This window comes from Choloepus didactylus, chromosome 2 (assembly GCF_015220235.1).
Source record: "Choloepus didactylus isolate mChoDid1 chromosome 2, mChoDid1.pri, whole genome shotgun sequence".
Taxonomy (NCBI): Eukaryota; Metazoa; Chordata; class Mammalia; order Pilosa; family Megalonychidae; genus Choloepus; species Choloepus didactylus.
In genome coordinates, this window is record NC_051308.1 from 61,855,801 (window position 1) to 61,877,927 (window position 22,127).

The following is a 22,127-nucleotide window of genomic DNA, read 5'->3' on the forward strand; positions in this document are numbered from 1 at the left end:
TTTAAATAATGGATTTCATTCAACATTTCTATAAAGGCTCCTTCTAAAAACTACCTCACTATCTTAAATACTTAAATAATAGGGCATGGCAAATATCTAAAAAAATATTTTATCATATGAAACATTTTGTTGTGTCAGATTCACATTGATACAAGTCTTCTGCCAACTGTTACTAGTCCTTCATCATCTAATCACATTTTGAAAACATTTCTAGGCAATCATTTCACTATGCAGTATTAATTTACTTATATGGAGAATTGAAACAGTTTTGCTCATGTAATTAATGTGGGTGTGGCACTCTGTCCTGCTTCTCCTCTACTATGTTCTGTTCTCCACCTTTCCACTGATATCTACCTTTTGCCTTTTGTGGCAGCTAGCAGTTGGATGGCTGTGGCCTATAGCTGAGATAACCTTCAAAGTTGCTCCCTTTTAGCACATACATTCTAGAGATGTAGTAGTGACTCCTGGGAAAGCCAGTGCTGTATATCAGAATGATTCTAGTGCAAGAGTGAAGCTGACACATTAAACAGATTTCTACTGACCTAGTTCTGAAATAATTTTAAGAGGGATTCTGTCACAAGGTTTGCCAAACAGTTATATAGCAAGACATGCCTGAAGACACTGGTACATTCAGATAGCCAGCTTCAAGGCACCCAGCCTTCCTGGTTACTGATTTCTATGCCACGAACATCATGAGTTCACAGAGGCATTCACCCAACGTTCCATCCTCAAAGTGGAACTCTTTGGGTGGAGACCTTTCTGGGAAACTGCTCTGGCTTATTTGTGACGCGTAATTATCATTTACAAAGCTATGTTCTTAGAGCTATTGCTACTTATCAGGCAATAAGCAGACACTTGTGGATTTTGAACAAAAGTAAGATAGGATCAAACTTGCTTGTTAGAATGATAACTCAGGCATCAGTTCAGATGAGGTAACTTACTGTAATTCCCCCAAATGAAACAGTTGTTTTTTAAAGCAGAAAACATAATTTGTATTTTTCCCAAGCTGTTTTTTTCTCCTAAAAAAAGTGGAAGAACAAGCAGTTATTTTCCTTCTCATCTCTGTCCTCATTACACATTTGGAACACACACTTAAGTCAGTGTTGTTTCAGGTCAGATATAATTTTATTATTTAAAAGTGTAAAGAGCAAATGAAGCTCACATAAGGAAGAAATCAAGGGCTGTTAATCCACAGAAGGACTAGTGAAAGGCACAAGCATGTCACTGAGGAGCTGATACTTGCTTGGACCGGGCTAAATCCCATGTAAATGCCCTGCCCTGCAAGTTTGTTGATATTTTGCATTCGAAAAAAGAAACTGTATACAGAGAAAGATGTTCTCAGGCACAGAAGATACACAATGTCAAAATTCTACCTGAAAGTGGCACTTGTCTCCTTCACCATATATTTGCTAGTCATGAAATGCATCAGGAAGTTATAGTGAAGTCCTGAATTACACATAAATGACAAAATGTTGATTCTCACTGGAAATACAAAAATGGAAAAACAGTTTTACCCCAAGCTTTCTTAGCTAGTTTGTCATGTTAGCACTCACCGCATAAAGCATGAAAATTGTCTCAGTGTGCCTATATAGGTGCATATCTTGTCATAGGAACAAAGATCTGATAATGTTAACACATTTAAAATGAAACCTAATGTGGGTGGCACATACCCTAGTTATGTTGAATATAAACAATGGTTTAATAACTTATGACTTTTTTTTTCTGTTTCAAGAGCTCAATGCTAGATATGAGTACATTGCCAGTAATGGTATATAATTATTAATTAACTTTTCTAATCCATCTTGATCTTTGAGAATTTTTCTGTTAAATTACAAAGCTAGAGAAAACAAAAGACGTGTCTTTTATAAAAGCATATCTCCAAGTGTGTATACAAGTCCCTTTAAATTTAGGCAATACTATATACTAGAGTTACAGTACCCTTATCCTAGATAATGTAATGTATAAACAATCTTAACCCAAGATTTCCCATTACTATGTGAACTATTGTTTTATTTTGCATATACCTCCATAGTTTGCTTATGCTCTTTCCTCCTATTGAAATGTTCCCCCTCCTCTTTTCTGAATGTCCAAATGCAACCCAACTCAAATGGCACTTTTAATGCATCTCGCCTATCCATTCTGTTGCATTTAATCACTATTTTAAACTCTAATCACCTTTCAGCTCTATCCTTTTCATGGGACTTAGCACTTTTTTCCTTGGGTTGTCTTTTTATCCCTAGAAGACTGATTCTTGAAGGCAGGATCCCAATCACCCAGAAGAGTGCTCTTAATGTAGTAGGTGCAAAATGAGTACTTGTTGAAATATTGAACGAATGCATGAGGACTTAGAAAAAATCCTGTGGAAATTCAAGAACCATAACTAAGATTGAAATAACTCTAGTAATTTTAGAAGCACTAAATTCTTTGTCTAAATTGTAGTAATCAGACAGTTCTTATAAGCTGAATGCAAAAACCTTAGAAATTGGATAGGAGTGGTTTGATTTTATTACATAAATTTCATTTCCTCTGATTCTCATGACTTTATGAATCTATGCTCAAAAAATGCCCAGTGTTGAAAACAAGTTACTTTTATAGATTTTAATGATAATGTACCCTAAATATTAATCATTAAAAAATTACAGATAAAGAGAGCTCATCAAAGAGTAAACTGTCAGAACAAATGAATTACATGAAACATAGGACCCTTATAAGATGAGAAGAGATGACTGTGGTATACAAGAAATTGATATAATCTGTAGAGATTGTATGGCTTATGTACCTCTGAAAACTGATGGCTGTGCATCCATTCCTTTATTCAGCAAATATTTATTGAGCACCTGTTATAAGTCCGGCACTCTTCTAGGTGCTAAGGAGATGCTCCAGTTTGCTAATGCTGCCATTTGCAAAACACCAGAGATGGATTGGCTTTTATAAAAGGGGATTTATTTGGTTACACAGTTACAGTCTTAAGGTAACACATCAGCAGTCGGGTACCTTCACTGGAGGATGGCCAATGGCATCCAGAAAACCTCCTAGCTAGGAAAGCACGTGGCTGGTGTCTGCTTCGGAGTTCTGGTTTCATATGGCTTTCTCCCAGGACGTTCCTCTCTAAGCTGCAGCTCCTCAAAAATGTCACTCTTAGTTGCTCTTGGGGTGTTTGTCCTCTCTTAGCTTCTCCAGAGCAAAAGTCTGCTTTCAAAGGCCATCTCCAAAATGTCTCTGTAAGCTGCAGCTCCTCGCTCAGCTCCTGTGTGTTCTTCAGATTGTCCCTCTTGGCTGTAGCAAGTTTGCTCCTTCTGTCTAAGCTTATATAGTGCTCTAGTAAACTAATCAAGGCTCACGCTGAATGGGCAGGGCCACACCTCCACGGAAATAATCTAATCAGAGTTATCACCTACAGTTGGATGGGTCGCATCTCCATGGAAATACTCAAAGAATTGCAATCTAATCAACATTAATATGTCTGCCCACACACGATTGCATCAGAGATAATGGCATTTTGGGGAACATAATACATTCAAACTGGCACAGGAGACAATGGTAAACCAAACAGACATATTCCCTCCTCACAGTAAACATATAAAATATATGGTAAGTTAGGTGGCAATAAATACTAGGAAGAGAAATAAAAGAATGATGGAAGGGGGAGGCATGACATTTTATATAAGACTATCAGGGAAGACCTCTATGTTAAAGTAATATTTGAGCTGAGCATTGAATGAAAGAGTGGAAGGAGCAATATGAATATCCAAATAAGTGTTTTCCAGATCAGGGTCATAGCAATTGCAGGTGATCCCAAGGCAGGAATGTTCTTAGGGTACTTGAGGAAGAGTAAGAAGGCCATCATGGATGGCACAGACTAAACAAGGAAACAATGACAGCAGATAAACTGGAAGGTTGGAGGTGGACACATCAATCCTTACATGCCTGGTTAAGATTTGGGATTTTATTCTGAATAAGAGGGGAAGATAGAGAGTTTGATCAAGGGATTCACAAGATTTGACTCTAGCATTAAAAGTTACTCTGACTTCTGTGTGAATAGCAGGTTAGGCTGGGTTGGGGGATGGGGCAAGGATGAAGCATGGAGACCAGTTAGACGTTATGGCAACAACCCAGGCAAGACATGGAGGTGCCTTAGATCAGGTCTGTGGCAGTGGAGATGGTGAGAAGTGGCTGGGTCCTGGAAATGTTTTAAGTTAGAGCCATGGTCAAATTATTCTTTAAGACTTTTATTAAGTAAGATTCTACCAGATAAATGGTATCCTTTCTGTGAGCACTCCATGATACCATATTTACAGTGTCAAATATCCTCACTCTTCCTCTCTCGGGAGCTTTTCACAGAAGCCTGGATGGCATCTTTGTGCCACAGGCCAAACCAGTTCAGAGAGTTCCAAGGCTACTGTTCTTTCCACTTAATTTTGCATTTCCCAAGTTTTCCTCCACATACCCAAGAGGATTCATTATTTAAAAGACTATATGTAAAGCATTTTTGATATTAGGAAAAATTTTGAATATTGACCAAATAGCTTCATAAAAAATCTTTGGCATCTTATTTTCAAAAGAAGAAGGTAGTGATTTCTATCACTATTTTGTATTTTGTACGTCCAAAACAATCATGCAATAACCCATTTATGAGCAATTGTGTCCCTATATGGGAGAAGTCTTACATTCTGTAAGTCATATTCTCCATGCTGTCCTGTTTTTGAATATGTGTATGTGTGTTTAAAATTTACATGTTTTTCAAAGCATACCTAAAGATACAATTTAATAAAACATTTCTAAGGATAAAAACTTAAGTTGACTCTAGTCTTGTCTATTCACATATTCATTTATTCTGGAACATTAAAAAATGACCTATCATTTTTATTCTGTTATGTTTCTCAATCATCTATTCATTTACTCTAAAATGTTAACCAATCAGGTTTATTACTAGTGATAGTATTGTGCTAGACAGAACATTTTATTGGAACATTTGGGTGCTAATCATTTCTTTTCTTCTTGTTCTTGAGTAAGAATTTAAGGATTCTTGGAGATTCTTAGCTGTTATTATATTTGGAATGCCAGAACATGATGCACATGCCTATATTTTAATCAGGAAATATGGACACTGACATTAAGTCTTCCCCCACACACACTTGTGAGTCATTTCTTCATCACAAGATTTTTTTTCTGCAGATTTTCACTAGACCCACACCTGACTCAAATAGGAAAGTTTAAATATATGTCTGCATTTATGTGTTTAAATATTTGTGTGTGTGTGTGTGTGTGTGTATGTGTATATATATATATATTTCTTTTTTTCTCCCTCAGCTTCTTGAGTCAAGCCTTTATTTCTTTAACCAGCCCCGTTCCTGGAAGTTAAATGTAATTTAATGTACTGTGCATTTACTGACAACCCCCCCCAAATGCTTGATATTCTGGCCAAGGGATAGAAAGAATAACAGAGACCTGGCCAAAGTTCCTGCTTTCTAAACACCTAAATCCCAAATCATCCTTGAAGTTAAATGATCTAAGTAAAGAAAGCCTGCCATTAACCTTGAAGGGCTAAATAAATTATATCTGGTGGCTCCTACCAATTGCTCATTCTCAAAATTAAAAAAAAAAAAAAAAAAATAGTAAGCATTTTTCCAAGTAGACAAAAAGAATGTTTAACCTTTTCTCCATCCCATCAGCAATGAGTCCTATCATCTCTTTTATGGTGTGGCTTATTAGATTTGTCTTTTTATTTTAATCCTAACTGTTGTGCTAATCTCTTATCATAGAAAAATTTGCAAACATGAGTATGGGAGATGAAACAGTACAAGAAATAGGAAACAACAACTTCCTTCTTACCAGGGTTATTCATTCAATACAAATTTACTGGAATAAGGACATATTAAAATATGGAAGGGAATAGTTTCTGATTAAGTACCATCACCAAGAGCACTCAAGTCAGTACTGTATAATTTATTAGGAATAGTCTCATTGGTTGGATGATGTTTAAGATCCCTTCCAAAAATGCAATTTGTCTTTATGTTCCTATACAGAGGTGAAAGAGAACAAGTGACTTTTCCTGCCTTAGAAGAGGCTATATGAGATGCATGTAGATTCAGTATAAGTAGAATAGAGTAATTTATTCTGTCAGATGTTTTAATACTCAGCCCCATCTTTTTGGAAATTGGATTGACTGAAAGCCAGGCATGCTTAAACCCTGATTGCATATTTTAGATATTTTCAAAAGATTATGTAAGAGTAAAAATGGGAGCATAATATCCTCTGAGTCTTTTCTTTGGAGTTGTTCTGTTCTGCTTCAATGAATATGCTAAATATGATGAGAGAATGTAGTGAAATGGCTATTTGTTTTGTTAGATTTGAGGATGTAAAATTTCCTAATCCCAGTAAAAAACATCAAACACAAAAAAAAACCTGCCCCGCAAAACCACACATATCTCAAATATGTAAAGCTTAGTAAGATAATAATCAGCATTAGAAACAATTTCTCATGGAGATACAAGACCATATCCTAATACCTCTTCTTGAAATTATAGGTGGAATACTAGTAAAATAATATTAAAAACAAAGAAGTTCTCTTTTTATAATGTAGTGACAAAAAAATGGACAAAAAACTTTCATCATCTATACAGCATTCATTTTGTAAGAGCTAATAACTGAAAAAAAAGACATTGCTATAATATGTATAATGAAATTGAGTGTAGTATACTGAAAGAAAAATAAATAAATGTTTAAGTGGTTTGGCTTCATAAACATTGTTAAAGGAAGAATTTTTATAATCTGAAATTATAGGATTTTAACTCATGTAGCAAATTTGGCTTGATCACTGTTTGCTGCCACAGAATTTACAAGAGAAAGTGCAAAAGATACCAAAAAGAAAGGAGCAAAATCTGTGGTTATCCTATTCAGTAAATGTTGCTTTCCCAATGTATAAAAGGCTGTTGACTCTATTCCTACCCCATGAAATGTGAAAGCCAATGAAGAAATAGGATTTGCCAAATAAAAGGGCACACACCCTTTTTATACAAGCAATGGATACTTATTTAAAGAATGAAGAAACAACAGAAATGGGCAGGGCTGATTTGTGTTCTATCTGTTCTGTACAATTTGTCATGCCTATTTATCACACTTTTTAATAAAGCAAGCTGAAAACTTTAGGAATGTAAGTTTCCCAAGCAGAATAGAAATGCGGAATTGAACGGCATCAGTTTCCAAAGGTTGCATGCATTTTGTTTTAGTTTCCTTCCATGGAGAATTTTTGATCATGTTTTTAAGTTTTGAATAAACCCTCTCTTTGGAAGCAAGTAAAATTCAGCAAAATTCATGATGCATAGTTAGATATTCTAAAAACTGTAAGTAAATGCACAGCCTCTTAAGACATCAGGTATTCTCTTAACATCTTTCATATTTTTCACAGAAATTGAATACTACAACCTATACTTACAATAATTTTCATTCTTAAATATCCTCTCATTCTGTAAAGCAAAAATAAATCAACCTCTGACTATGTTAAGGATGAAATATAATCTACATGTAAACCATCAAGGCCAACTTAATGTTCTACTTTCTAAAACTAAAATTTACAAACATAATTTTTCCTCCATCAAAGCAAATTTCCCTTTGAAGGAGGAAGACATGGACATGGTGGAAAGGGAAAAAGAAGAAAGAAGAATGCTGATTAGATGCAATAGTATTCTACCATCTTGCTCATTGTAAGGCAAAAACAAAATGGTTCCTTTTTATATCTTAGGCTTGTACTATAATGTATTTCAGAAGAATCAACATGTCTAATATTTATAGACAATGTGTGTGTCCATCCTGACCTATATTTGTACTACAAATAAAAATTTAATTGCCACTTTAATGTAGGGCCCATCACAACCCTTTTTTGTTCACGTTTGAATCGATTTTTAAAAACTGCTCATCTTAATTTTTGTTGCTAGCACATTATTGAAAAAAATAACATGTTTTCCTCCTTTGGGTTCAGTGTGTATTACAGGTTGCAGTGTTTAGAGAGATGACAATGACAGGAAATATATTGGGATTGGGCAACAAAAGCACACAAAAATGCAAGACAGAAAGATCTCAAAAAATCTGGTTCAAGTTTGAAAGCATTTCCTTGTTTGGGGAAGTAGAATAGCTAAAGAATTTTGTTTGATGATGAAAATCAATCTTAAGAGGGGTGGCAGAGGGAGGTTGAAACTGCTGAATTTTCTGTCAAAGAATTGTGCCAATGCTCCAGTTGTTTCCTAGCGCTTCAGTGAACAGTGTTACCAAGCATTGCCCCGTTCATACATGAGAGTCACAACAGAAATTTCCCAGATTGTGTTAGATGTTGATTAAGGACGAGATAGATTGCAGGGGCTACTAAAGACATTGGAAGTCAAGATCCACACAGAAGTCAAGAAATAACTTTGCCAGCTTCCATTCATACCCAAATATTTTCTCTCTTTGGAATACCTATTAGAGAAAATTCATACAGAAATAGATAGATAATAGACATATAGATAGTGATAGAGAAAGATAAAAACAAGAGGGAAATGGAGACATCAGGAAATAAATTTTCAGTTTTTCTGAGGCATGTTACTAAAAAGGAAAATAGAAATCAGAACTATGTGACAGAGAAACTATCAAGCACGTGTTTATATAATGAGCAAACAGAAGAGTGAAATGCATTTACTATACACATATCACTTGAACCAATAGACATTACTGTGAGAAAATTTACACTGGTCGAACTAGTAACTTTGCTTTCTATTTTTTAGCTCTTTGGTCAAAGTATTAGTCCAGGCCCAGCAGCACATATAATACTGAGGCTTATGTCTATAACATGTTTTTCTTCCAAATCTCATTTTCTTTCACTTCGTTGTTACTTTCCTACACAAGCAGAATGATTTACTGACCCTATGGAAATTATGTACAGAGCTCATTGCCATTCTCTTAATAAATACACCAAATTTCCCCCGTTAGGCTCGTCTAAAGTCTTGTGAGTACATTGCGCTTTGATGGAGCCAAAGAAAGGAGAGGGAACATGTTATTCTTACAGGGCACTGGCAATTCTATTCAACCCACCAACCTGAGAAATAAGCTTAACCAGATCTTGGGTGGCTCTAGGACCATTCCACTGAACAATGTAACCCATATCATCCACACGATCTTTATGACAAATCACTTCCAAGAACAACTTTACATATCATGACATGAATGTACAACAAATCTTCCTGTGAAAAAGATTATTTTTAAATGTGTTTATCCTCCTTGTTCCCATGTCAATTTATAGGTAATAGTTAAAAGTTTTTAGTTTATACTTAAAGGTCTTCCAAGATCTTTATCTAGAACATTTGGAAAAAAACATATTTTATATTTTCCAAAGCACCAGTCTGAAAATGTAGAATTCTAGCATCAGACCTTACGGACTTGCCTTTCCACCAGGATCTAACGGAAGAGAACTGTAGTGAGGTTTCTTGTAATTTAGGTTTAATTAACCTTATTTTTCCAAAAGAAAAAATGTACTCCTAACAGCTGGTCCACCCTATATTTAGGAAAAATTCAAGTAAGTACATTTTAAATATCATTGCTTTAAATATTTAAATATTTTTCTTGCTCACCTACAAACTCACTAAGATTTTACAATCTATAAAATGTCTTCCTTTTGCTTGCAATTAGCAAAGCTCCTGAAGATTTATCTCATATCAACCAACTGTTCCTTTAAATTCAAGATATTCCTTCTGTTGGTTTCAACTTCCACAACAAATATAAGATTCTGGAGATAAAGTATGGCTGTTACAGATATGTCATATGTACTTTTCTTCAGTCATGTATATATAAAAAATGAAACATGTGTTATATGTTTTTAATGTAGCTAGTCAGCTCTGAGCATAAACTCCCTGCTTTAAATTTCTATCTACTACAGATTTAGTTAAGGAAAAAAAAAAAAAAAGAATTTTGGTTTTCAATTCATGACCAGTTGCATGAATGTATGTTCATTACACATGGTCCAAAATGTGGCACCCAGGATGCTTTTCACTCTCATTTTTCTGTTATCATGTGATTTATTGGGAGCCTACCAATTGGGCAAATAACTCTATGTGACACAGTTTAGCTTTCTTTTTATTATACTACTGTAGTCAAAATACATCCTTTAATTGGCAAAATATAGTATATCATAAAACAAAAGCATCTCCTTAGTTTTGCCTTCATTCTTTACTCTCCTTTTCAGCCAACAAAACAAAAATAAACATTTGATTAAGCTTTGTTTTACATTTAACAGTTCTCAGACAATCACCTTTAAATGCACTGAAAAAAATCAGACAGAATCAAGCAACTTATTCCTAAAGATTAACTTAATTAAGCAGCTGACTCTGTAAAATCCCAAGATTTTAAAATCTTGCTCAGTGTTTCTGAGAAGCAGAGAAACCACATTTCACATCAGTCTGCTCTCAAGGTCAGGGCTGAGATCAGATGGTCCCACTACATGATACACTTGGAAGATAAAGACACATTACTTTCCTGGTAAGCTTTGTCCAGTGCTTTTAGGCACAAGTGGGTCAAGTTGCCCAGTTATCCATCGTGTCTGGCTAATTAATGAATGTTGCCTTTAGTTTGCTTGAGACCTCATGAATATACCCCCATCCCAGCCCGCCAACCGCTCTAAAATAAAGTATATGCACCAAAATTATCCTATTAGGCATTCTGGTTTCCAGAAATGTGCCTTTTAAAAGCTAAAAATAATGTTTTTTTTTAAAAAAGAGAACATCTTCCTTCATGTTTATTTGATTCTCTGGAAAATCTACATTCTAGGAAGTAATGATTTTCTAGCTAAAAGTTAAACATGTAAATAGCCAGAGATGATTTTCAAATACTAACCAATGGGAAAAATGATTGTGCTCTACAAGCAGATGTTTAAATGATCAGAAATCACTTTGAAATGTAAAATTAATGAAGTTTTATGTGAGTACTGCACAAGTACATCAGAACTGCACAACTCTTCTGCTATAATCAGACAATGCTGCATTGTTCGGTTTCCCATGTTTCTGTGTATATGTCACTGTTTCAGTTTCATTTGTCAGAAAAAGCCTGTTTACATGGCTTCCTGTTATTAATTATGGGAAACAGGCTTTCTTCAAATATAGGAGAGATTCTTTTAACTCTTGTCCAGACACTTCAAGACAAAATAACGATTCCTTTAATTTAAGTTTATACAAAGCCAGTAACTGAGTTAAAATACATTGTTGATTCACATAGCTTACAACTTTTTATCTCTCACAGGAAAAAAATAATAAAAAAGAAAGATGGAAAGAAAGAAAGAAAAAACAAACCATGGCAGCTTCTCTCCCTATTATTATACACTGAGATAACAGAGTTGGATTCTTTTCTTCATCTGTCATAACGATTAATTAACAGATCACAGTATGAAATCTGAACTCTAATAGCCCACAAAAACAAGTTACAAAGATCAAATCACACAGTAAAGTGCTAAAAGACAATAAGATATATTCTAATGTAAATGTACCCATAAAGAGACAAAAATACTGACCTGATTATTGGTATATTAAGAAGCTTTTCATGTAGACACATCTGGTCAGTCCATCTACTCTTTCTTTTTGAAATAGGAATAAATATACTTGCATTCATTAAGATCATAAAGGCACCAAAACATCTGGAAGCTTTAGAAAAAAAGCAAAATAGTTATGGGGGAAAATCCAGATTAAAATTTGCAGATGTTTAATTGGGCTGTCAGTTTTGTTACAAGGAAATGAGGGCAGAAATAACCAGAAGCCACTGGTGGAAAATTAAAATAGTTTCGTGAGCCATTACCAACCTAAAAGCTATGAAATCAGTAACACAATATGGACAGGGGCTTTCTAAACTGAGATTTGAAAATGTTACCATGTACGATTTTGTGAATTAGCCATTTCCAAAAACCTTGTCATGAAAGCACATTAAAAGTTTCTCAGAATCTCCCCTCTCTCCTTGGTCATTAACATCGGGCAGAATCTCCCCTCTCTTCTTGGTCATTAACATCGGGCAGTTATTCCGGGTTTGGCTTTCATCAATGACAAGCTCTCCCCCATCCCTCTTACCCCTTTCCAAGATCCTCTAACACTGCTGAGTGGCCAGAAATTACAGATGCGAGAAAAACTGACAAATGACCGCCAGGGCCCTCCTCCAGTGCCTCGACAGTCAGAGCCCCTGCCAGAGAACATGCCTGAAAACAGTGCGCTGAGAAACAAAGACACACAGATTCCATTTTCTCAGTGAAAATAGATTTCATGTGTAAAATCCTAGTTAGAAAAATTGAAAGCTGACACACATGTGCAATTTCAGAGAGGCAGGGCTGAATATTTCAAGAAGATTGAAATTACATTTGATTACATCAAAGCTGAACAAATGTTGTTTAACCTAAGAGTCTTTTCAGTCTGTAAAAAACCATTCGGTGGCAAGATTTTTCTTTCTTTTTTCTTTAAGTCTGAAGCACATGGTTAAAAAGGAAAAAATATCTTTGGCTCAGTGGAGAGACTGTAGATTTCAAACTACTGTTGCATGAAAAATTAACATGGGCTCACATGATGGGGCCTACAAAATAAGGAGAGAATTAAAAAGAAAAACTATTTAATCAAAGGGTATAGAAAGATAATATTAAATCCTTATGAGTATGTTTCCTATAAAAAGAATCCCCTTCCAGCAGCCCCAGGATATCATTACTGGAAAGGCAGAGAGTAGTTTATTAGAGATTCAAATCTTGGCATCTGAGCCTTGCCAAGCTTGCAAGTTTTAGCTTGTGAGCTCAGAGTCCTTGGCTTCCACAGTTCTTTCTACTTGCATCTAACAGTGAGGGCTCTCTGGTTGGCCTCCACACACACCAGGCCCTGTGTGGGTGCAAAGGGGACTGCAAAGGGGAGGACTGCGAGACAGAGAAAGATTATCTTTAGCTAAGGAAGATCATGATTTTCTTTCTACCTGAATTTGAGTATGCCAGGATAACTTTCTGAGGGGAAAAGAGAAATCAGTGAAAAAAAAGAATAACAAAATAACAAAATGAGTTAGAGAATAAGTCATAGCATATCTTTAAGTGATATTATTTGTTGAGGGGTGGGGAGACAGAGATGGGAAGGAGTAAGACAGGGAGGGAGGGAGAAGGGAAGCTTTAAGTTTTATTTTAAAATAATCTTTTTATATAAGGGGTCGCTCCCCCCTCTCACCCCCACCCCACCAACCCACTTAGATTTTTAATTTTGGTGTTGAGTTTGCATTTCTTTAATTTTATATGCAAAGTAAATTCAATTGTAATGAAAAGTGGCTGGCTGTTAGGTCACTTTTAAACAGGAGAATTCTATAAGAAGTGTTAAACTGCCTCTTTGATGGGATTTTGTTTTATTCAATTCTGTCCTCACTTTGATAGCTAAATCGAAACCTTTGGTAGATACTTCTGTCTCCTATTGAGCATGCATGTATCCCCAGATCTATTCAGTAGTGCTCTGTTCGTGATAGATGGGCTCAATGTCTGAAGAAAACTTACAATGGGCTTAGTATGTTTTAGAAAGTGTTAACCATTAAAAGGTTAAAATATAATTAATAGCAACTGCCAGGGGTAATAGGCCAAGAAATTGCACTGGGGATATTTTAATTAAAAAAAAAAAAAGGTTGGACCACAAATAAAAAAAAAAGCAGAGTATACATTTTGTACTCCACTTTCAAGTTCCTGCAATTCTGAATTTTTTCAGTCAATTGGAACATCAGAGAGAGAAAAGAGACTAACAAATTGCTTCAAAAATCTAATAAATGGACTGAGAGGAAAATGGGAATATTAGGAAAAACCTACAACCATTAAAATGTTTTGCACAAATTTTTATTTCCACAACTTTTTATTTCCTGTCATGGCAGGACACATTCGAGCCATCCTTTCCTCTCATCAGAATATGATACAACCTTTTAACAAGAGATTTACAACATTAAGTAATGAAACCGATGTTTCATTTAAGACATTAAAAACAATCTAAAATGCTGAAAGGAGTCATCTGTTTGCTATCAAAAGGAAGCATGGTGCAGCACTAGTTTGGGAGTTCTGTGGGCATAATTTTTATCCACTCTGTAAGCTTGATGAGTTCCTGAGCCTCAGTTTCCCTAATCTATAATATAAGGAATTTTGTAAATTATAGGAAATTGTTTGGTGATAAATCTACCAAGACAGCATTGTCTCCAAAATGCTAATATGTATGTGGGGGGAGAAGGGGGAGCTTTTTGTTTTGTTTTAAAACTTTTGAGGTTTAATATAAAGACCAGTTCAATCTCACTAGTAATGACAGGAAGCCCCTGATGAATTCTGTAAAGTTCATCAGTTGAAAGCTATGTAGTCACTGCATCACAGAGCAGTTGACTGGTGTTATTTTTCACTTACCCAAACGTTTCAACGCTATAACATTAAATCTAATACTCCGTGATTTTAAATTTCTTAAAATATATCTGCCATACTTATTTATGTTAACTCACACTCCCTTGTTATTTTACCATTAAGTGGGTGTGTACAGAATGCTGAGGGAGCCAAGGTGAACCAGAGTGACACCAAAACTGCAGACAGAAAAGATGGGTAATGTTATACCTCCCCACACTGTCTCTACTCTGAAGATATGGGAAGAACAGTGAAAGCTGTGTAAAATTGTTTAATTCACTTCCTTGCAGTTTCAGCCAGAGGGTCATGCAGACCTCTTTAGCTGTGCTTCCTAAGTTCACGTCCCCAGTGCCTCACCCCAGGTGCCAAAGAGCATAGGAGAAAATTGTGGGAAGAAAACATATTGTAGCATGGAAAATACAGAAGAAAATGTTGATATTCTTATGAAATGAAAGTAGAAATACATTGCTGAAAGGAGGAAACATTATGTCTAACCTGGGAAGATTAACAAACTTTCAAACTTTTATGTCCTAAACAATATCTCTTACAATATTTCTTCTTTTTTCTTTTATATAAAATGTTAGGATGCCCTGATTTATTGTTAAAAAGAAACAAAATTGCTTGTTTAATTTAGCTTTATTGAAAAGGGATAAAAACCCTTTATTTAATCACATTCTGTATTTTCCTATTTGAAAATTTAACTGTTATTATAGACTAGAAGAAAGATATAAAGATAGCATGGTATAATTAGATAGATGCATTAGTTGAGAAATTAGATGATAAAAAAAACAAAGCAAATGTATTTAAGATGTTTGGGAACAAAAATTTAGATTTCATAATAATTGTGCTAATATTATTCAGAATTTTTAACTATGTTTTACACATTTGGAAATACATCCAAATAAATGCCAGTCTTTATAATTAATTAGCATACTGGGGGTAACCAAAACTATTTAGTTTATCTTTTGAAGTGTCTCTGGTTGATGTTTGACAAGGTTTGTTTTATGGAAAAAAAAATCACAATGTTTCTGGGCCAAATTAGTAGCCCTAGAGAAGGGAAATTTAGGAGGTGAAAAGTTGGCAACTCCTTACTACCGATTGTTGGAATTGGCAAAATTCCTCATGAGAGGATAAAATTAATTTTAGCTGGTAGGTTTACCATGGCCTGAGTTTCACATGCAATCTCTTTTTGTTTTGTGCAGGGATCTTGGCAAAATTACCAACAAATCCATGAAGGATATTGCAGGAAGCTTAATCTATTGTCTTCAATGACAGTTCTACTAAGTTAAAGAAACATGCCTGGTCTCCAAAGAAGAGTAGAGAGCTTGGTTAATTGTACCCTAAAACTGGGACAAGATTAAGGTATGTCACGTCTGTGAGTTCATTCAAAATGCTTTGCTCTTTCCAACACAGAGAATTACTTCTTCATCCTCGCCCCCAGTCTTTCTTTCTTCTTTTTCTTCCTCTCATTAACAGATGTCTTTCGTCAGATATCTGCCACATCACTTGGGTGAACCAGCAGACAGGGCACCTAAATACATATTAAATGAGACTGGCATTCATGAGACGGTTGGACTCTCTCATCAGGGCAGTTATAATAAGCATCTTGGTGCCACTGAAGGCAATGCTGTATTCAAATAATAGCTTTCATCTTCACTCTTTTTTAAATATAAAAGTAAACATTGCAGCCCTTTGAAGGACCTAACCAAATAACACACATGTGAAAATAGATGAGTAAGAGAGGCTTTGAAAAACATCCTTTGTAAAATTTGTACAATATCTTAGCATATTTTGCAAGAAAGACCTCCAGGTAAATGATGGTTTTTAATAAGATACAAGACAATCTCAATTAAGAGAATCATTATTGTGTGCCCTGTGTGCCATTTTATGTTCACAGCAGGAAATTTTTTTTTCTTGTCAAGAGTTTCCAAGGCTGTCTCCTGTTCTCTGTATGTAAAGCATACTTAAGTGTTTCCCCAAAGCTGTGCTAATTAAAAAAAAAAAAAAAAAAAAAAAGGGAAAAAAAATAAACCCTTGTCAAGTGGTCAGACAGACTGGAACTAGAGGATTATAGGTAAGAGAGATAAAATGAAGGGTTGAAAGCTATAATTTCTATTTCTGTGGTGGCAACAGAACCAGCTGTTGCGGGTCAGGCAATTTAAAGACACGGCTACTTAAGCACATAGTGCGGAAAGTAGACACTTCAGGATATACCAGTAAATCAGGCCCTAGATGCTCAGATGTAGTTCCTGATAGTTGATTCCTTGCTGGTCCCTCTTCCCAGATAGTCCCCCATACCTGTGTCCCCCACTGTGGGTTTGATTTTGTTGCTGTCTTTCACAATTCCACATACTGCTTTCCTTTCTCCTATTTCTTTACCTTTTCCTCCACCCACCCGCCCTTTTTTAAAAAAACCTACTGGGTTAACAGTGGTTGCTTGGCCTTTGCCTACTCTTCCATTCTGGGTGCTCTTAGGGAAAAAAAAGCTTGTTCATCTGAAAGGGCCTCCTCACCCACTTAGGGACCAGTTCGTTTTGAACATGCAGTGGCTGTAGGTTTTCGGAAAGAGTCCCACTCCCCCGGAATATTTGTAAGAACATGTATGCACATATGAGTGTCAAGCAACCAAATTTGTAGGTGGAGAAATTTGAAGAATGAATTTTAACAATAACAGGATCGTCAATAACATTATAAGAAAAATAGATGCCTGTCTAGCTTACATAACATTCCCTATGCTCTTGGGAGTTTCAATAAATAATATGGCCTTATCCTTATATTTTTATTGGTATTAACAGTCTCATAGAGCTGGAAGAAAGCACAGAAATCATATAGTATAACTCTCATATTCAGATGAAGAAACTGAAGTGCAGAAAATAGTGTATCCTAACTCGTTCAGCTAGTCTGTATGTGCCATTAGTTTAAGAATAGTTTTACATCGATTTAGAGAAAGAAAATGTTTTCTTAGAAAGCGGTTAGAAATGCTTGAAGAGAGATATAATCTTCAAAATATGTACACTGTAAAATGTCACTATCATTCAGTGTAGTCAAATGTCTATTGAAATTACCTGAGGCTATTATTCATATTGCGAAACTTATTTTAATAGCTAATGTATCTTCTGACATATGTATATGTATAAAGTATGTAAACCAACTTACATTCTGTATACAAATGAATATTACTTTTATATATACAAGTACAATCCTCATTTGACTGTTTTGTATTTCATTTATTTATTTTACTGACAGTTCTGTAGTTTTAACCAGAACAAAAAAGATTGCCTTGAAGAAAAGAAGGTAAGCTACTTCCTAAATTGTGTTGGAAATTTTTGTGAGTTTTTTTCCCATTACTAGCATTGTACTCTTAAAATGTGGTTTGAAGAAAACTCCTATCTTCTCATTTATGATTAGTCCCATAAGAATTGAAGAGGTGGTGGTAGGGAGGAAATCTATTGCAGATAAACAGCTAGTTCCTATGATTTGGGGCTATCAGTGGAATTCTATAGAGAATGCCTAGTTTGTCTATGAAGATATAATATTTAAAAATACCAACAGATATGTTTATAAAATCAACCTTTTAAAATTTTAATCATACCTAAATTGGCTTTCTAGTTTTTCTAGAAATGTCAAACAAATCTAAGAAAGAGATATTCACTCAGACTAATCCTTGAAACATCATACAGAAATGTGTGTGGTAATATTATTGGAAATGTGTATTCTTGCAAACTAAACAAGTAGAATGTCTTAGTTCCAAAAAGCCTGCCACGCTGCCTTAAGGTTAACAAAGCAATTCTTAGACGTATTTAATAAATCATAATTTGGTTAACTCTTTAGTTCCAAGTATATTTTGGTGCAAATATTTAAAAGATGCCCATCTATTCAGTTTAAAATGAACATTTTGATGAAACAGTAACACTTAAGTATTTCTCAGTTTCCATAGTCAAATGTCACTTGTTCAGGGCATATGTTTTGGTCCCAAAATATCAAGGCTGTATCTAAGTGAAAATTTTTTAATAAGAATTTTTAACAACAATTTTGTGGCCCTCTGAATGTTTAATTTTGATTTGTTTTTCAGAGGGTCCAAACTCAGTTAAGCAGTGTCAAAATCTGCACTGTCTGTATGATTGTCATGATTTAAATAATCTTTGAAAAATGACAGTACACTATAATATAATAAAATCAGACTTATGGAAAAATTTCATTCCATAGCCAAAAACCTGGGGAGAAATTACTCCAAATGAGGGTGAACATGATTATTTTTACCTAATACTTAGGTAGACTAATCTCTAACAATTGGATTTAATATTTGTTGTTTTAATACTATTTGACGAGATCCATGTGTAATAGTTTGTAGGTGTTGTGGTGTTGTATCGTTAATAAAGATATCCATGATCAAACATTGCAGTGATAATTAGGCTTCATGTCAAACTGCCTCTCCTGGAGTCTTTAGGGACAGGAAGTGCAGCTGTGTATCACCTGCCTACTTTCTACAGATAGCACAGAAAGATGTAACTCAATGAAATTTCAAATGATTGTTCAAAAATACATTATTCACCATCTTCTATTTATATTTCCAGATAAATTATATATGCACAGCAACATTTGTCCATTGTTAACTTTGATGTTATAAAATACTAGGATAATAACCATAAAAAACTTTAAGATGTAATACTCAATTTTGGATAACTTCTTTAACCAAAGAAGCCTAAAACCAACCTTTGGTTAACAAAGAAAAACGTCATGACATACCCTTGAGAAAACATTCTCAGGGTTATTGTAGAAGTTGCTGAAAGGCAGATTGGAAGATATTTCTTGATCAAAAATATATTTTCTTTAGAAATTGACCATGGGTCAGCATTTTGTCAACTAATTTTCAATTATAAAGGAAAGTTAATAAGATGTGAAATGTAAATAAAAATAATTGGGAGAGCAGTAATTATATAAATAGTGTAGTGACTACTTGTTTTTATAAGATGCAGTCTTATTTCAAGTAAGTAACATACAACGTCTTGTTTTTCAGAAAAAGAAGTTGATTAACAAAGCTAAGCATTCAGACAAGGCAATGTGCCACATAGAGCAAAATTCCAGTGCAAAATATGAGCTCATTAAAAGGGATTCGATGGTGGGTTGTAATCATTAGTCATATTTCCTCTGGAAAGTTTTTGAGGGTTAGGGTGGGCTGGATTTTTGAGTATAAGAAAAGAGAATTTCCTTCACATTCCAGGGTTACACATTTATGATGGAAGGTAAATGGATATCAGTGCAATTGTAGTAACTATGGCCAACTTACACAGAATGGATAGAACCTTATTTTTTTCTCTCTAGGCTAGGGTTTCCCAACAGTAGCTCTATTTACACTTTGAATCAGTTAATTCTTTTTCGTTGAATGACTTTCCTGTGCTTTGTAGGATTTTTAGTAGCATCCCTCGTTTCCACCCACTAGGTGACATCCCTCCTCACCAGGTTGTGAAAATCAAAAATGTCTCCAGACACTGCCAGATGTCCCCTAGAGGCAAAATCTTCCGTGGTTGAGTACCACTGGTATAGGCATTTTTGTTTTCCTCTTTTATCTCTATGCAAAATAAGTTTTGTTGGTTTATGCATTAACTGTAATAGAAATTTTTCATAAGGAACTCTTACATACTAAGAGATCAGGTCTATAATGCAAATTTTTTATGCAGGATTCAAAACTAGGAATCTAAATGGTGCATTCATCACTTGAAAAAAATCACTAGGTAATACATGAATTTTAAGGTCTATTGAATGTGAGCTCATATTGTGTGTCATATTTGAGAACCTGCAATGTAAATCAAGTAAATTAATGCAAAATGTTTACCTTCCATTGGAAATTAATAGTCTTCTTTTGTTTTATAGTTAAATATAATAATATATTTTCAGAGATAACTTTGTAGCAGAGAACAAACTAAGGGCCTAATAGAATAATTCAACATGAAATTGAATGACTATAGCAGAACGTTTCTGACCCTCATTATGCTCTTCTATAATTTTATCCATGTGTTAAAGCACAACTTTTCTGGGGCTGCACATAAAATATTGAGAATAAAACAAAATTCACAGAAAACCTTGGAAGTCATCATTAAAATGGGCTGTTAATCGTGTCTCTATAATACGGATTATCAATTTCTTTTTTAAAACTAACAACAGTAAAATAGCAGAAAGCCTATCACCTTGGTAGGACTGTGTGTGTGTGTATGTCTGTGTGTTTGTGTTGCAGGAAATATACGGATAGGAAAGAAAAAAATAATAACCACATGGAAGTATAGGAGGCGTGCCATCAAAAGTGAAATATCCAGGAATTAAGTAATCTTAAATTATAGACAAAGAAAAAATATTTTATATGGCATTCATCCATTATTTATCTAAAAACTGTGAAAGTTGTTAAATCACTACATCTTAGCTTAACTTGACTCTAATCAAAACACTACATGAATGATTCAGATATATTAAATGAGGAAAGTTTATATCATATCAGTATAGATTTATAAATGTCTAATGAGCATGTGTGTGTGTGTGTGTGTGTGTGTGTACGTGTGTGTGTGTGGCTTCTCCACTGAACACCTGGGATGACAGAGCTGAGGCTGTCCTTCCTCGTTAATGGCTTTCATGGATTTTTTCTGAAATCCTTGAAGGTTAACTACTTCAAAGACCCTCAACTAGACAATGCAAAAGCATTAAAATTTATATATAACAATATTTCTTTTTTATTATATATTTCAGATTTGGATTATTTTAAATGCTTCAGATCCATGAAAGTTAAAATACCTGGTGTGCTTTTACAGACCCTGAATTATACACTAAGAATAGATATAGGTTCAGTTCCATCCAAACATTAAATGTATTATAACTGGACTTATAGCTGTGGATCTGTAGCGTCAAACTTTACACATCAAACTTTGGAGAGTTTATAGCTCCAACTGGTAGTAACTAAATTATAAGACAGATACATGCTTTGAGTTTTTATTTTTTCCTTATGAAGAGGGTAATGATTCTTTATTTCTCTATGTTGCATTTTTTTAAATTACAGTAAAGTATTCCACTGGTAATAACTAATGTAATGTGCAATTAAAGAGGAAAGTGGATATGAGAATTTATCACTGCTACTGAATTTGAAGAGTAATAAAATATGTTGAAATTGAAAAGAAATTACAATTTCTTTATGGATGTACTGTGTCATTATTTCTTGCAACTTTGTTACTGAAGAAACATTTGATTTCTACAGATTTTCTAGGTCAGAATTTCTCACAATTTAGCTGTATCAGAATTATTTGGAAAGCTTGTTAAAACACAGATTGCTGGGCTTCACCCCAGTGTTTCTGTTTTAGGTGGTGAGCCCAAGAACCTGCCATTCTAACAAATTCTCAGGTGATTGTAACGTCACTGGTCCAGAACCACCCGTTGTGAGCTACTGCCCTAGAGACATGTTTAACTTTAGGCATAGCTTCTTAATCTGACTTTGATACACTCCTCTTTATTAAAAATGGGAAAGACTGAGTAGAAATAAATAAATAAGGTATATAAATTTGTGTTTACTTAATTTCTGTAGACTAAATCAGTATTGCCACTGGAAAGAATGACTTACGAGAGTCTGTACTTTTATTGAACGATTCTTGACATACCATTGCAAGACAGGAAAACTTTAAAAAAAAAAAAAAAGATATGCTACTCCCAAACAGGATATTTAAATGAGCTAAAAACCTTTTTATGAATGCTCTCTACAAAGTAAAATTTT

The 22,127-nt window shown here is 34.6% G+C and overlaps 1 long non-coding RNA gene across 2 annotated transcripts in view; it reads left to right on the forward strand.

Annotated features, from left to right (window-relative positions):
• LOC119526172 overlaps positions 1-21,618 on the forward strand; it is a 40,612-nt gene extending 18,994 nt beyond the window's left edge. The window contains exons 2-3 of one of the 2 annotated variants that reach the window (XR_005215137.1): positions 15,583-15,742; positions 17,627-21,618. This is a non-coding gene — a long non-coding RNA (uncharacterized LOC119526172). Of the gene's footprint in view, positions 1-15,582; positions 16,397-17,626 lie in introns of those variants that run through there. The other variant, XR_005215136.1, reaches the window with a different exon arrangement.
• The last annotated feature ends 509 nt before the right edge of the window (positions 21,619-22,127 follow it).